Below are 16,277 nucleotides of genomic sequence, written 5' to 3'. Positions count from 1 at the left end.
ACTTAGAGAGTATATTGCGGGGATAAGGCGTGAGAATCTCACCCTTATTTCCCCTATTGCGGTTGATCATGGACTACATTCACACTATGAGGCAGCGAGAGATACACTCTCGGAGGTGGAGAAGTGGATTGAGAGTGCAAGAAAACAAGCAGATGATTTCCTTACTCAGTTTGTCCAGGCATATGATAGGACAACAGGGCTCATGTTTAAAATCCAGTATTTGAAGGGAGTTTGGGAAGAATTCCGGCCTATTCAGGAGAAGACTATTCCACGCCTCAGATCTTTCAAGAAGATTCCCAAGTCCACGTTGATCAGTGAGAACATTGTGCACAATGGAGACAGATACGATTTCCATGGCTGATATTGTTCATTGGCCGTGAAGAAATCAACTTATGAGAAAGCTCAGTTGAGTTGTACAGAGATGGAAGGATTGATTCAGGGCATTCAGATGAAGATCCTTGCCTCAATTGAGGAGTTATTGGGTGTTGATGTTAGTGATGCTAGTGGTTTACACTTAGCCAAATTAAGAGACAAGATGAAACTTATGTATTTTTGTCAGTTGGACTCTTTGAAGAAGAGTGAGATAGATGATTCGGTCTCTTTGTTGATTCATGTTCGTAGTTCGCAGAAGCTCAAGACAGATTGGGAGAACACTTTGGACGCTTGCTCGGATTCACTGAACATGATTGATTTGCAGCAAGATACCTTACCTAGCATTTTCATGGAGTTAGATTCTATATTGGCTAGATTCTTGGAGTATGCTAGGAGAGAGAAAGAGAAAGAGAGAAAGAGAGAGAGAGAGAGATGCAGGGAGGAATCTTCTAGAAGATTTCCTATTTGATGACTGGGTATCTTTTTGTTGGGCCATATCTTGGTGGCGCCATTTTTTATGTAAACCCTAATTAGGGCAATTCCAGGGTTTTGTTGGCATGATCTTGGCCCTTGATTTAGTTTTAATCTTGGCCATCCATTTTGTAAGAGACTCTATATATACCTCCTTGTCTCTCATTTGTAAGAGAGTTTTTGTAGAATTGTTGGTATATGCTGCAGCTATTTGAATCTAAATCATTGTTCGATTGATGGTGATTTTGCTCTTCAAATGTTGTCTTTGCATTCATGGTTCTCAATTCCTCCAAGTTAGAATAGAATTTTAGATTAGAGTTTGTTTTCATGTTTATTAGATTGAGTGAAAGATTTGTTGAATATAATTGTGTGGAATCCTTAATCCATACCACTAGCCTCTTGCCACTGGTAAGTGCGCCTTGTGTGGTTGACTGGAAATTTGAGTAAGCTTAACTTCAACTATTATGCATCCCTTGACAAGCATCAACTTGGATGGTATCAATGTTTGATAGTGATAGTCTAAAAATCCTTGAGTATACCTTAAACGATTGCACTAAGCTTGTGTCAATACCTGTTTGTGAGACCCTGCCTAGTTTGATTCCACTAAACTTGTTCATCATTTGCTACATCCCTAGGCCTAGAATAGATTGCCTAAACCCTATTCCTTTTGCCCATTTTTTAGAAAGAACTAAGTCCAGAACTACATTGCTAAATCCTAAGTTGTCAACATACCTATTCCACATATTTCATGATCGAAGAAGATAATCCTAACATTTGTGTAAGTCCCCAAGTGAACACAGCAATTCACATCGACCATTGAGTTACCCACTCGTCAAGACCTGACATGTAGAAATCTTGGAATCATTTTAGTTGATCTTACCCTTAGCATCTGAGGTGATTTTGTTCAAGAGAGGGTAAATTACTTTGGTATTTTATTCTGAAATGTTATGTGCATAAAACACACATCAACAGGGCGCTACCCCCAAACCCCTATTGTAAAATTAGGGGGGGAACTGTGCTGATAAAAGTAGGGAAAATTTTAACCTCCGAGTCTAATTAGGCTCCATATAACAACATATATTGTCATTTGGTGCATCAAGAGTTGGAAAAGAAGAGTTTGCATCTCATTTAATCATATGATGACATGGATTTTTTATTCCATGAGTTTTGTAATATTGTATACATTTGACAATATTTATATATCTATGTTTGTTATTTCCTTCAACTACTATTTGCATTTATACTTATGTGATTGATGTATACTTGTGTATGTAATCAAATTAGCTTCTATTTGATGATGTTATTGTGTCTTTAAGGTGTATTTAATAAAGGGTGCATGAAACAAATTTTAAATCTTTAAAAATCTCTAAATTTCTTGAGTTTTTCACTTTTTCAAGTCTGAGCCAAGTTTTGACTCCGAGTCCCGAGTCCCGAGACGATTCGACCTTGCCGAGTCCGAGTCCCATTTTTTTGGGGTGAATGATGCATTCACCATGTATATTACGAGAATGTTCCAGGGCAGAATCCACAAGAGGTTGTCCAAGGAGGCAATGGAATTGATTGAGCAATATGGATCATGGTACGTACAGTTTCCCACTTTCACATGCCTAAGGATTCATGGATTCAAATCTGAACCATACAAGCTTCCTAAATATCCTACATATAGAATGATTCTACTTGAGGTGGTGAGACAGCTTCTAAAAATTTGATTTCATCCAGAAGGAGAAGCATAAAACAGGAATGACTTTTCCTATGGCCATAGGAAAAACTTTGGAAGTGTGCCAATCTGCTGCTGCAGCTAGCACAGTGATTGATGTGCTTGCATTCTATTGCCTTGGAACATATAAGAAAAGAGACAGATTTGATCCGCATAAGAACGTTGAAAGGATCAGAGGAGACAAATTCATACACAAGGTGGACATTGAAGATTACTGGGCTAACTTGATGGATGAACAAGCAGTAAAAAGAAGAATGTGGTCCAAGATGTCCGTGAATTTTATGAGAAAATGTGAACTCTTTCTCATTCCTGATCAGATATTGGATGATAGTGATCATACTCATCCACAATATGAAAATGAAATGAAGAAATCTATCCTATTGCCTAGTTGGTCAGAGCCGAAGGTCACAGATTTGAATGTGCTTATGAGAGACGTCATGGATTTCTCTAGAGAATGGGTAGACAAGCAAATGAATAGATTGATAGATATGGGCATTGTCTTCACATATGAGAAGATGAAATAGGTGGAATCCTCTCTTGAGGATGATCAGAGGATAGTTAGCGATTAGAGGATTCATGCAGATGAGGAGACCCAAGCTCCTCAACGAAAGAAGAATACACCTAGAGAATCCAAGACGAAGGGGAAGGAGATAGTTAGTCAGACATCAAAGAAGAAAAAGCAAAAACCTAGTTCTCCTTTGTCTCCCCTTAGTTTCTCATTGATCAAGGAGATTGACATGTCAGAGCAGAACAAAGAGTTTGAATACTGTTCCAACACAGTGATTTTACCAGATAATACTCAGGAGTTGCATGCCACAACTCAATCCGCACCACCAAATGAAGATGATGAACAGCCAGGATCTCCTACTATCCTTTTGGAGGTTAGCTTGGGAAATAATGTTTATGATTTAACTAAGGACAAGGATGATGATGATGATGTTATCTTGGCATTGAAGGAACTTGATCGGGAAATGTGTCTTGATGATAGGATGGAAATATCCACCATTCTCGATTGGTCGATGAAGAGCATGGAGAAAAGTAAAAAGATGGTAGAGGCCTAGTCTATTGATGATATCAATGACTACTTAGCCAAGAGGAATCAAGAGAAAGAACCTAAGAAGGCTAAGATACTTTCGAATATAGCTAGAGATGAAACAGGAATGCAAATTGCACATGTGGCTATTCCTATTGGTGATGTGACTAGAGATGTCGCTACTCCTATGGATTTCCAGATCACTTCACTTGCCCTTGGACGGACTACAAAAGAGAAAGAGTTACAAGAACTTGGTGATACAATCAGGGTGATCAATGCGAGGTTGGATAGGGAGATTGAGAAGAAAGAAATGTATAGAGAAGAGAATATCAAGCTAAGAGAGTATATTGCACAGATGAGGCATGAGAATCCCGCCTTTGTTTCTCCTATTGCAGTTGATCATGGACTACATATTGATCATGAGGTAGCAAGAGATACACTTGCAGAGTTGGGAAAATGGATTGAAGATGTGAAGAGGCAAGTGGGTGATTTCCTTACTTAGTTTGTCCAGGCATTTAACAAGACAATGGCACTCATATTCAAGATACAGTATTTGGAGGGAGTTTGGGATGAATTCCAGCTTGTTTGGGAGAAGACTATCCCCCGCCTCAGAGTGTTGAAGAGAATTTCGATGTCCACATTGATTTAGGAGAAAGTTGTGCATGATGGAGATAGGTACAATTTCCATGGTTAATATTGTTCATTGGCCTTGAGGAAATCCACTTATGATCATGCACAAAAGGATTGTGCAGTGATGGAAGGATCGATTTAGGAGATACAATCGAGGATCCTTAGATCTATTGAGGAATTATTGGGAATAGATGTTAGTATTGCCAGCGGTCTACACTTAGAAGAATTGAGAGATAAAGATGAAGTTCATGTACTTCAGTCAGTTGGATTATTTGAAGAAGAATCAGATAGATGATTTGGTTTCCTTGTTGATTCATGTCCATAATTTGCAGAAGCTCATGCCAGATTGGGAGAATACTTTGGATGCTTGTTCCGATGCGTTGGATGTGATTGATGTTGATGTGCAGCAAGATACTTTGCCCAACATTACCATGGATGAGTTAGATTCTGTATTGGCTAGATTCCTGGAATATGCTATGAGAGAGAGGAATGCAAGCCGAAATCTTCTAGAAGATTCCCTACTTGATGATTAGATGCCATTACATTGGGTCACATGTTGGTGGCTCCATTTTTTATGTAAACCCTAATTAGGGCAACTTTAGAGAAGTGTTGGCATGATCTTGGCCATTCATTTCTTTTTAGGCTCTATATAAACCCTGTTGCCTCTCATTTGTAAGAGAGATTTTTGAGAATTCTCAGTATATGCTGCAAATTTGAATACAAGTCATTGTTCGAATTGATGATGATTTTTGTTTAAGTGTTGCAAGCATTTGTGGTTCTTATTGCCTCCAAATTAGATTAGAATTTACTTTCAAGTATTTTAGATTGAATGAAGAAATTTGTTTAAGGCACTTGTGTGAAATCCATTTAGTCCGTACCACTAACCTCTTGCTGATTGTAAGTGTGCCTTGTGTGGTCAACTAGAATTTTATATGAATTTAACTTCAATTGTTATACATCCATTGTTATGCATTAACTTGAATGGTATCAATATTTGATGGTAATGATTTGAACATCTTTGAAATATACCTTAGATGATTGCACTGGGCTTGTGTCAAATTGTTTGACTTGATGGTGAGACCTTGCCCAGTAGGATTATATTAAATCGTTCACCTTTTTCTTGCATTCTAGGCTTTAGAATAGAATTCCTAAACCCTATTCCTTTTTCCCTTTTTTATAAATCTTCGTTAGATTAGAACCAAGAACTTCATTGCAAAATCTTAAGCCATCGGCATACCCATTCCAAATCTAGATTCATGAGAAATTCCCAAATTGAACAGTTATGTAAGTCCCCGAGTGAAAATAGCATTAGCACATTAAGCCATTGAGTTACCCACATGTCAAGAACTGACCGTAGAAACCTTGGAATCATCATATGATCTTCTAGTAATCTTAGCATACATGGTGATTTTTTTCAAGAGAGGGTAAAATACTTTGGTATTTTATTTTGTGTTTGTATGTGTATAAAACACACATCAACAGGTCCCTGCTATGAATAGCTTGCTTGATCTGCCCAAGCATGCTATTAAAGGTCTCATATATCTCTCCAAAGTTAGGACAGTCAATATCAACATATCTAAGCACTCGCACAATAGGCTCAATGAAGGAGCAAATATATCTGCAAATGCAAACAAGTTACAAGTTAGAAACATATATTACTCATTAAATTATTAAAGAACATTTTAAAAAGTAAATGATAGAATCAGCAATGCCAATTTTCTTATATCATTGTGGACCACTAGACATCATCAAGGATTTTTTGTTTCACACTTCTTCCCTCCAGTGTGCTTGCCTCATGCCATCTACTCCACTCTTCATTGACCACCATGGATTGTATTCCCTCCTGGACCTCAAGCATCCTCTCTAGCAAAAAAGTAGCTGGCATATCTAGTCTCCACCGGCTTGAGGAATTCCTTCCTCGAAAATGTCCTAAATAATGCAAGTGAAGTGTGATGGTTGCAAATGAACATTTGCACATCTCTAGCCTCTAACACCATTGCCTTCTCCCAATCAATTTTCCCAATGTCCTTCAAGGCATTGTTCAATGCATGCACACAAAAATGAGGTCCAAAAAATGTGCTTATAAGCACTCTCCACCAACAATCCAGCTAACTTACACACATGAGCCAAATCAGTCACTACCTGCACAACATTAGAAGCTCCAACCTCTTCTATGGCCTCTCTCAAAATCTGAAATTGGAAGGCTGCATCCTTCCTTTTCCCCGAACAATCTATGGCTCTAAGAATATAAGTGCTAGTGACAATAAGATTGATGAGTGGACAGTTTTTTATATCGTTCCACCCATCCATGATTGTGGAGCATCCATCCCTTATCCATGTTTGTCTCATATCCTCCATCAAAACACTCACCTTTGAGTACTCTATCAATAAGGGTAGTGTGTAGCTTAGTTTCTCCAAGTGGAACAAATGAGGGACCAGCAGCTATGACATCTTTGAACATTTGCTTAAAATGTGATGAATGTGAGACATGGAATGGTATAGTGTGAGCATAAAGAAACTTAGCAACAGAGGCTTCAGCCACATCTCATGCTTGTATGTCAAACAAATCAGCAACATTAGTATTTCTCTTAATCTTCTTCCCTCTAGTAGAAGTGGCAACCTCACCCCTATGAGAAGCATCATCCACGGATCTTGTAGTCATTGACACACTAGGCTTTCTCCATTGAAGTCCCTATACTTAATGTCTCCCCCTCCATATGCAATCTAGTTGCCTCAATGTTCTCAGCTTGAGTTATTTTTTTGCAACCTTTCACCCCTTGACTACCTATCTACAAAAGATGGCAATAGACTCTAGTATAGCTTCCCCTATATTGTTTGTGGCGCAAATGGCACTCCCATACTCTCCTACGCCCTAGATTTTTTTTTCTTATCTTTATCAGCTCTTGTAGCAAATTGTAATAGAGGTTTTTTAAAGTTGAATGGACTCTTTGCATTGCTTTTGAGGAGTTGGAAAGGATATTCAAATGGGTTTGAGCTTGCTACCATTGCTACACTCACACTTCCTAAAGACCCCCCAATGGCTGCCATATTTCTAAGTCTAGTTCTGTTGCCCCCATATTGGGCATACCTAAAATTTGAACTTCAAATCGATCTCAATATCGAGAAAAGGTCCAATGGGTGTTTATGTATAAGAAATGAGCACGTTGTCCAAGGTCATTACTAGTCAAAATATGAAAAATGGAAGAACTTTGAAAATTACCACAAATTGAGGGCAATCAGTTGACAGTCAGGATCTAAGCGTCATTTTATATCACATGGCCAACTTTCACTTGAACCCAATTCATACTTTGTCATATTTTAAACTTTCAATTTTTGGTGTCTATTGCCCCAAAATGATTAAAATATCTCATCCTAGGATTCGTCATGAGGTGTAAATAATTGTGTGGACCTATTTCCCTACCATTGACGCGTGTTTCAAATTTCAGTACCTAACTCCCTACCGTTTGAAAGTTATGTCATTTTTCTCCAGCCAAAGCAAAAAATGTAAAATATTTAAATTATTTCTCAAATAAATTTAATATTTTAAATTATTTTAATATGTCTGGTCATTTGCGATAAAAAGTTGTCTAAAAACATCAGTTGCTTTCCTCCTTGATTCTCCTCCGTGATCAATGGTTTCATAGGTCAAAATCATAGTCTTTGAAGAAGGTTAGAAGTGCTCAGTTTTTGAGCATTCTTAACCCATATTTCTAACCTCTCACAAAACAAAACAAAAAGGTTAGGAATGCTCCAAAACTGATCATTTCTAACCTCATTTCTTAACCTTGTGGGCCCGCTTTGTCAAAAAGGTTAGAAATGCTCCGTTTTGGAGCATTCTTAACCTCCTCCATAAGAGTTATTAAAAAATGCTTCAAACAGCAGTATGGACATTCATCAAGGCAGCACTGGAAAACATAATTGCAGATGATGGAAGCATAGACATGTCATGAGTTGTGGATATGAATGCAAAGATGTGGAGTCGTGGACATCGTAATCGAATTGCTCAACAAAAGATGTATCTCATGTAATGCAATCAGCAGATGTAAGGCCGAATTCTATAAATTGTGCAGGAATCCTTTTAGCTTGTACAAAATGGAAGCATTGACATTGCCCGGGAATGGTTTGACATAACATACATGATGAGTATTTGACATAATGCATGTTGCAATTGGCAGATGTAAAGCCAAATTCTGCATTGTAAATTGCTTTGTAAAAGTTGGTATGCACGCATTGCACCAAGGACATGGCAGGCGGAATATCCAAGCACATACACATGCACGTGAATTGTTCGTAGAAATGCAGAATATGGAATTATAGACAATGCCCATGAAGTGTTTGACAAAATACGGTGCTGCAGAACGCAGAAGCATAGACAAGGCACGCTAATCTGTCTCACAGAATGCTTCAAAGAAACGTAGGTGTACAGCCAAATTTCACCACCTTTACAAGCATCCTTCATACAAGGGATGGTTACAGTAATCGATTCATCTCACCTGGTTGGAAACTCTTCTTAGTTTTGGAATTGGAAGGAAGCCAAACAAATGCGCCCCAGTGGAAGGAGTAGACCCGTTTAGTTACCCAAACCGTGGACCAGCCTGCCCCCAAGTTCTATATAGCGAGTTTCCCAGGCAAGTAATCCAGATCGTGTTATAAGGGGATCTTCAAATCAAGGTGGCGACATTCATCAAAGCATTAAGAATAGAGGAATTACGTTAGATGTTGTAGTTGCAGCTGCTCTAGTAAACATGCATGCATCGTGGAGCATAAACAAAGCAAGTGAAATGCTTGGCAAAATGCCTTAAGGAAATGTGGTCTCATTTAATGCAATGATCGTAGGATAGGCACAAAACCAGTCACGAATTTTATCAGAGCATGAAAGATAGAGGGATTTCGCCAGATATTGTCATTGCAACTACTCTGGAAAACATGGTATCAATAAGCTTTGACACGGCATGTGAATTGTTTGATTGATTGCCTTAAAAAAAATGTGTGGTCTGTTTTAATGCAATAACCACAGGCTATGCCCAAAACTAATTGTGCAATTATCAAACCATTGACTGTCCATTCACGGCATTCATCAAGCCGCAGGGGATAGAGGAAGGAAGTTGCAATTGCTCTGGTATATACGACTACAAAACCATGGAGCATAATCACTAAAGCAAAATGTTTGATAAAATGCGTCAAAGAAGGTATAAAGCTGCATATTGCAGTATTTTTGCTCACGAGCCCATGTGGAAGTCGTTCAAGCACAAGGGATACGGGAGATTTGTCAGCCGTGTAGCTGTTTTGGCAGACTTACATGCATCGTGGAGGCCTAGTCATGCTGTGAAGTGTTTGACAGGAAGATGTGTTTTTGAACTGCAGTATGTGGAAACCGTGAACTGCTGAATGTGAACTGTTGAGCAAGGCACGATAACTGTTATAAAGAATGCCTCAGATAAATGTCATTTCACGGCATGCCATGCTTGATAGAATGCAAATAGTGGAAGGACAAATATGTAATCTTCATCCCATAACATGCCTCAAAGAAACGTTCACTTATAGAATGCAAAGATTGCACAATATGCACAAAATAGATTTAATGGCATCGCTGCCATTGTCACTGCACATGCGTAACGTGGAAGTTCTAATAAGGTTTCAGAAAAATTGACAAAAATGTCTCAAAGAAGTGTCCTCTCAAAGAATGAAACGAAAAGATTGAAGAACGTGCACAGAATGGATCGCACAAGGAAACTCTCAAAATTTATTGGTGAATGAATATCTCTTTGTCAAGATGGTGGGAATACATAAGAGATGGTTAAGCATGCAAATCTTTCGAGTAATTAAAGTTTGACTTCATCTAGTTGGATTGAAAATCACTTTGTATTTAATCTAGAAGGCTTAGCAAGTTTGATGGGTGTGAGTGTGAGAAAATTTGGTTATGTCCAAACTCCTTTATGATGGTTAAAAATCATATTTATAGATGAGACATATCATGATGCAAATTTCAATGTACTAGCATTCCAGCTTGTAAATTATGGTGCTTTCAAAAAAAAAGAATGAGAAGGACAAGCTCAAAGTCTCTAGAAACTACAATGTAAGTGCAAGTTGTGACACCTAATGAATATTCAAGAGATTGTGTTGGTGAGCTTAATTTGAAGCATGATTAGATCCAAAACTTTAGTGAGAAGACAGTATGAATGAACATCATTAATGCATTGAGTCCAAAGGCATAGATGTTTCAGTATGCAGCTACACTCCGCAGTGTAAACAGAGAGTTGATGATGAAAAAGTTACAAAGATAAAGATAAAGATGAAGACATGGAGGTCACCTCGGCAAAATCGACAACGAGTTATTTCTTCGATGTAATAGGTTTGATATTGTTTTTGTAAAAAGTGACTTATGTCGCTTATTGTAACCCAAGGTTAGAAAGTTGACTTCTTCAGTGCATAAAAGTGTAAGTTACTAACTCATTGAGATTTACGCAAAAAAGAGTTAGTTATTAACCCAAGATTGAAGTTGGTTATAAGGTAGTTATCCTACAAGCCTATAAATAGAAGGCTTTTGCATTGTTAAGGGGGACTTTTTTTTTACAGAGGGAAAAACTCTACTGGAATTCCAAGAGAAACTTGTAATGACATTTTGATTGGCACTATGTATAGAAAGGATTTTGGACTTGTATATTTTCAAAAGGATAATGAAGAATACGTCTTAGTTCGTGTGTTCTAAATGTATTCATGTGTTATCATTGCTGATTTCTCGTATGTCAAATTGGTAGTCTTTTTATGTATATGTGATTTGTACAATTGATGTGATGATGCACAAGCAACCTTTGGTATCTCAGTTTGAATGTCTTGAAGTATCTTATCTCTTCGTATGTTGAGACTTGTCATTCTTCTTTATCGTCATCTCATGGCTAAGCATATTACCTTATAAACTCCCCTTGTAATTTGTTGCTAATGTTGGGAAATCTCAGTTGATGGGCGTATGTCTATTGTTGGGGTTTCTATCTTTATTTCTTTTTAGTTTTATGTTTTCTCCTTTATGTACTTTCAGGTTAAAAGTACACAAAATCCTAAATACCCCTATCATACGAGGGAGTTGCCCCTCTCAAACGTAGAGGAAGATTGCGATTTCACTTCAATCTCTCCAACTGTTGGAACGTTTGTCACTGCTCAGCGGGCAAACAAGGTCAGTTTCAGATAAAAGACAGCAGTGACAAATCTGTTTACCAACAAGTTCTTTGAGTTATTTCTTCCATTTTAACTTCAACTTCCTCACTATCACCACTCCCATCATTGCTCAAGATTTTATTTTTATAAGAATATCAAAGAGAGCTCCAAGTTCAAAAATAAAAAAATAAACACACAACGCCCTTCCTTTGTGTTGAAGAACTTGAAAAAAGCTAAAACAAATGCAAAACGAAAAACTTACCTCTAGTGAAGTAGAGTTGATGCTCTAACCTCCTCTTTCAACTGTTGACCCTATGTTCCATGGCATTTCGGGGATTGGGACAGGGGTGGGGGGATGGTAGGGGGTGTGTTTTTGAGACATCCCCTAGAGGGCCATTTTTAGGGGACAGCGGGAGACGGCAATATATATTATTTCAAAATATATTCATATTTCAAATATATATATATATATATATATATATTTCAAAATATATTCATATTTTAGAGAGAGAGAGAGATATGTCAATAATTGATAACAACAATATCATTTGTAAATAAATCTTGAGGTACCGATACAACATCATAAAAAATTTCAATAAAACATTATAACAATAGTCTCAAACATCAAAAAACCATGGTCTATCAATATCCAAAAGTTTCACACATGTATCTAGAAGTCTCAAACATCAAAATACAACAGTCGATGAAACTAAGCCTCATTTGAGCTATCGATATGCAAAGACTTAGAACCATCTAAGTCACTATCACCCTCTAGTAGAAGTGGATCATCCAATGGTAGCCCGACCAGTCCTGGTTGTTGGGTTAGTGTTTTGTTTGATTTTTCTTCTTTATGTCATTTTAGGGTTGCTTTGTGGTTTAGAAGTCCTTGTGGGCCCCCAACAGACCAATAGAAGCAAAGAAAATTATTAAAAAAAAGTCCGTTTTTGTAAACCTAGAATCATTTCCAAATGCAAGGGATGGCTATCCGTTTTGGGGATATCCCCTTGCCGTCTCAAGGACGACGAAACATCCCCAAATGGCTGGGGATGTATCCTGACATTTCTTGGGATTTTTGGTCAAGTGGGGACGGTAAGGGGATGTCCCCTTGGCATCCCCCTATCCCCAAAATGGCAAAGGCTGGGGACGTCGAGCTTTAGAGCAAGGGATGCATCCCCGTGTAACTCCTTAACCAACTGCTCCTTCTTCTCTTACTACTCTTCTTCCTTGCAAATGTGAATATGAATGTCTTTTCCTTCTTTTTGGTTGTTTTATGCTTAGATTAGGTTTTGCATTTTTTTAATGTCGTTTGGGGGTCCTGTTGATGTGTTTGTCATGCACATGCGAACACAAAATAAAATACCAAAAAGTATCTTATCCTCTCTTGAACAAAGTTACTCAAATGTTGAAGATTAGCTTAAGGATCACTTGAGACAACTCCAAGGTTCTTATATGTTGGGTCACGACATGTGGATAAGCTCAATGGTTTGATGTGATTATGCTGGAATCGCAAAGGGACACGTTAAATTGTTGAATGCTTGAATCGCTAAAACTTAGATCCTAACTACTTGCTTGGAGAATAAAGAAAGAGCAAAAGGAATGGGGTTTAAGGAGTCTATTCTAATCCTAAGAATGCAAGAGAAGAGTAAATGATTCAATGAAATCCTACTGGGCGAGGTCTCACCATCAAACTAAACAATTTGACACAAGCTCAGTGCTATCTTCTAAGGGCATTTCAAAGATGTTCAAATCATTATCATCCGACATTGATTACCATTCAAGTTAATGCATAAATAATGGATATATAATAGTTTAAAGTTAAGCTCATATCATTCCAATTGGCCACCCAAGGCACACTTACAATCAGCAAGAGGTTAGTGGTATGGACTAAACGGATTCCACACAAATGCATTCAACAAATTCCTCCATTCAATCTAATCAACATGACAGCAAACGAATTGAGAAATAGAGACCATGCAACTTGTTGAAATGACACATTAATTCAAATCATATACTCTTTACAACAAAGTTTTGGCAACAATCTTGGCCTTCTCCTAATCTAACTTCTATTCTAATTGCTAACTAGCTATTATCTATTGACTATTCACTATTAACCTGCTGTTATTAACCTTCACAAATGAGAAAATTGAGTCTTATATAGAGAGCTCATTACAATTCAAAGGCTCAAATCGATTTGAGATCAATGGCCGAGACTTTACAATAAAACCCTAATTTGGGTTTGTTACAACAAACTTCTTTCTGGCCAATAAGATCATTACAATGAATTGGACACATGTCCATCTTGGTTTCTAACCAATGAGAGAATAGGTTAGGTACATAAAGAGAATAGGTTGCTAATCATCCTCTTTGCTGGACGCAATGTGAACTTTGAAATCGCAGAGAGGAGGGGAATTTGAACTTTCTTCATCTCCACCCAGGCCCGTCAAAATCTCAACTTGTGCTATAGGTACTGGTTGCTCAGAGATGAGTATGCCATCGTTTTGCCTGTAGAGGCCTAAATACATTCACAGGTTCATTTTTTTTTAAAGGACCTTGTAAGAAGTGTGAATAGGAGTCAAAATCGTGTAATCCTTTTGCTTGGCCCAAATTTGCAGATTGAATGTGTGGAGCGAAATAAGAATGTCAAAACGCACGCTTTCGTTAGATAGCTCGAAGTCATGAAGTAAAGTCGCACAAGGGGATTTTGCATTTCCATCCAAAATCGCGAATTTCTCCAAACCCCAAGTTTGTTGTGCAAGCCGAAAATGTAAGGGGTCGCACAATGAGTCCAAAAGGGCCGAAAAAGCTAAATCGCGCCAGGGGTCTTCATAACCCGAAAAGGCTTCAAAACCTAAGTTCGCATTTTAACCTCTAGAGCCGAAAATAGCAAAGAAAACAAAATCGCACGATTTAGTCAATATAACCAAACTCCGTCAAAAGAGGAAGGCAAGTCAAGGTCGCACATTCTGGATAAATGGCCAAATTTCTCAAAGGTCAAGTTTGCTAGGTCCGAATCAACCCTAGGTCACGCGTTTTGTCCAAGCATCCCGAATTTCATAAAGCAAGAAGGGCGTCTTGCACAAAATCGCACATTTTCTCTGAAATGCCCGAAATAAACCCCTCTCAGATCGCCGAAAATCTCTTGGATTCGGCTTAGAGGGTCAAAACGCAAAGTTAAGAAGAGGCGAAAGTTCGTTATCACAAACCTCCTGTCATTGCCGAAGAAAGCCTGATAAAGGCCTAAGGTCGATCTTTCATTGAGTTTTCAGACGCCTTCAAAATCCCCTGAAAAGGTTGAGCCATGGTAATAGCAAGAAAAATACAATGTCGGGCTTTACGATCAAAATGCAAAGTTCGATTTAATTCCCTTAAAGGCAATCAATTCGCCTTGTGAGCCCGAGTTTTGCAAACAAAGAAGGGGGCGTTTTAAAGTTCGACATTTTTTTTTGTTTAAAAATTGCAAGGAGCAAAAGTTCAGCCAAATCGCCTAAAAGGGCCGAATTTTGCCAACCCAAAAGGTTAAAGTTCACCAAACCGGCTAATAGGCCGAAAATGGTAAAAAGGGCCAATTCATGCAAATTCACCTCATAGGCCAAAAATAACAAGAACTTGGCACTTTCATTTGGACCCAAAGGCCCGAAATCTCACATTTCGGCCTAAAGACTCGAAATTCATAAAGGGGGTTGAAACAAAAGATAAAATCGCACTATTTCAATGAAGTGTGAATTTCACAAACGTTCAAAAACGTTAAATCGCACAAAAAGGTTAAATCGGCCGAAATTCGTATTATGCAAATTAAGCTTGCAAAGTTGCTAAATAGAAATCTCGAATTTCTAACAAGATGGCCAAATTTTAATTTTACATAAGAGGGACGTTTAAAACCAAGAAGTTCGCCCAAACTAAGAGCAAGGACCGATTTCATACTAGAAAAGAGGGGCATTTAAAGATAAAATTTAATATGATTATTAAATTAATTTTTTATTTTTTTTCAAAATGATTATTAAAAGTGGAATTCATTGTTTGTAGGACGACATCGAGAAGAGCTAAAGTGAAAACCAAAACGCAAATTGAGGACTTGATCACAATCAACGCCAGGAAGCGCTGCCAAGGCAAGAATGCGCTATAGAGCGCAAGGTCGAAGCGATGAACTACGGGGAAGCGTGCCACCGTTGAATCAGAGTTGAAGTCCACCAACCAGAATGAAGACAAAAAGCAAAAGAACACTCAAAATATGCAAAGTCAGAAATGCAGGCTGGAATTAATTCCAGAAAGACAGTTTGTAAAAACTGAATTGTTTAATGTAAACAACTGCATATGGGCCCCACCTAATGTATTTTAAACAAAGGGACATGGGTCAGTTATTTCCAACTACCCGGTTGACCAAATTGATGTCAAATAATTGTAGGTGGTTGAGAAAGTGGGTGGGGGGATAACTAAGGATTGAATGGGCATGGGCTAAAGCTGCCAAGTTCTAGAAGGCAGATAAGGACTGTTGGATGCAGTCAATCCTGGCCATCGATTCAAATTGTAAAATCTATAAAAGGCAGGATGCCTCTCATTGTAAAGGGTTAGATTCTAGTTAGATTTTTACAGTTAGATAGTTAGAGTTTTTGTAGAGGGTTAGACTTTTTTAGACAGTTTTCAGATTAGGAGTAGCATAGAATTGTTGCAGAAATTGTTGTAATAGCAGCTGAAATCAATATATGGACATTGATTTCGTGTTTATCATCTTGGTTTTATTCTGTTTGCATGATTTCCTTCAGCAAGTTTAGATAGATCCTTCTGGTGTGCAGGTGTTTGATGGATTCAGGTTCATACCATTGGGGATATACTGCTTGTGTATCCCTGTGTATGGTTAGTCTAAGCCTTTAAAATTATGCTTAGTTCAATTGCAGGTGTCCATCT

The sequence above is a fragment of the Cryptomeria japonica genome, chromosome 11, assembly GCF_030272615.1.
Source record: "Cryptomeria japonica chromosome 11, Sugi_1.0, whole genome shotgun sequence".
In the NCBI taxonomy this organism is placed as follows: Eukaryota; Viridiplantae; Streptophyta; class Pinopsida; order Cupressales; family Cupressaceae; genus Cryptomeria; species Cryptomeria japonica.
This window is presented reverse-complemented; position numbering follows the sequence as displayed.